The following is a 2,054-nucleotide window of genomic DNA, read 5'->3' on the forward strand; positions in this document are numbered from 1 at the left end:
CGCAGGCCAACGCTCTATCCACAGAGCCAAACCAGCCAGGGCCAGAACCTGTTCTTACTGATGGACCTGGATTTCAATGTCCCTGCATAGTTGGGGCCCCAGTCCTTCCTTTTGTCGTATCGCAAATCAGGGAGCTGGACAAGACGCCTTCATCAGCCAATTAGGAGTCACCTTGATTGCGCACAGGTTCAGAGCAGATTACCGCTGTCAGATTCTGAACCAACACATAGCAGGGAGTATTTCCTGTTTATATCCTTCTAGTTCTTTGTGTAAGTTATTTTTGTAGACAGCGTGTAACCTTGAGTACATATCTAACAAACACCTTTCATATCTATACAGACACCTGTAACCATGGATACAAACACTTGGCATGAGAATATGGGGATTATTATCAGTATCAGCGTATTAGCCCCTTTAGATCAGTGGTTCTCAACCTTGGCTGCACATTAGAATCACCTGGGAGTCTTTTTAAAATCCTGATTTCTGGGCCTCATCAATGGCTAACTTGGAAGGTCAGACAATTAAGTTTATCTCTTCTATTATTCAAGCTAAAAAAACAAAGTTATTTTACAGTCTAAAAATAATAGAGAGAAGTAGCAGCCCTGTAGGTTGCTTGGTGTAAAAAAATAAAAAATTAAAAAATAAAAAAAATAAAAATGATAGAGAATTTCAAAACATCAGAGAATTCTAAAACAGCAGTTTTCCCTAAGGAGGGATCATTACCATGCTTCACTTTCCTTTTTTTAAAAAAATATACTTTATTGGTTTTTTACAGAGAGGAAGGGAGAGGGATAGAGAGAAACATCGATAAGCTGCCTCCTGCACACCTCCCACTGGGAATGTGCCCGCAACCAAGGTACATGCCCTTGACCGGAATCAAACCTGGGACCTGTCAGTCTGCAGGCCGACGCTCTCCACTGAGCCAACCCGGTTAGGGCAGGCAGGGGTTGCATATATTAAGCGGATGGTGTCAAACTCCAAACCTCGCAGCTGGCACCTCCTGACCCTGGGGGTAGAACACACGGTGCCACCGGCTGCCAGACGTGGGGCCCAATCCAGACGCTCCCTGGTCAGGACTCAAAGCCCTGGCCCTGGGCGGCACCTGCCAGAGACCTCCGGTGGAAGGACGGACGGAAGGACAGACGGACGGACGGACGGACGAGGAGCAGGACACCCGAGAGCCGAGCACCGGGGACCCCCTTCCTGACCTCCGCGGGCAACAGTGTCGGCCCGGGGCGCATCCACGCCCCTCCCCCCACTCGGGGCATCTCAGCGGCTGCGTGGCCCTCCCGTGCCTCAGTGTTGTCACCTGTAAAATGGGAACAAAGACGGCGCCCGCCCGGGGGAGGGGGGGGGGCCGCTGCCTGGGTCACACTCGTGCCTGTGCGTCAGGCCCTTCCCGTCCCCACGATCACCGCCGGTCACAGCGCATCTGATGCGGCACCAAAGCCCGTCCAGTTGTTTTTATTTTTTAATTGATTTGTGTGTTTTCTTGAGAGAGAGAGAGATTGAAGAGCAAGAACCACGCCTCCTCCACGCCCCCTACTGGGAACTGAGCCCACGACCCCGGAACCAAACCCACCCGCGACCTCGGGGCACCTGGGGCGGCGCTCAGCCACCTGAGCAACAGCAGCAGCCCGGCAAGCCTGACTTTTTTTGTTTTGTTTGTTTTTTAAAATATATATTTATTGATTTCAGAGAGGAAGGGAGAGGGAGGGAGAGAGAGAAACATCAATGATGAGAGAGAATCATTATCAGCTGCCTCCTGCACACCCCCTAGTGGGGACCCAGTCAACGCCCCTGAGGCCACGACGGAAGTCCCGCCCCCAGAACGTCTGCCCTCGAGGAAACGACCGTTGTCATTGGCCGAGCATCAGCGCCGCGGAGCGTAGTGCTTTCTGGGAAATGTAGTTCCCGAGGCACTAACCGTGAAGGGAATAGAGCTGCAGAGATAGGGGTAGAAGAGAAATCAGGGTCCAGGACTCCGAATGTTCTTTCTTTTTTTTTTTTTTTAAATATATTTTTATTGATTTCAGAGAGGAAGGGAAAGGGAG

The sequence above is a fragment of the Myotis brandtii genome, unplaced genomic scaffold, assembly GCF_000412655.1.
Source record: "Myotis brandtii unplaced genomic scaffold, ASM41265v1 scaffold1554, whole genome shotgun sequence".
NCBI classification, from domain to species: Eukaryota; Metazoa; Chordata; class Mammalia; order Chiroptera; family Vespertilionidae; genus Myotis; species Myotis brandtii.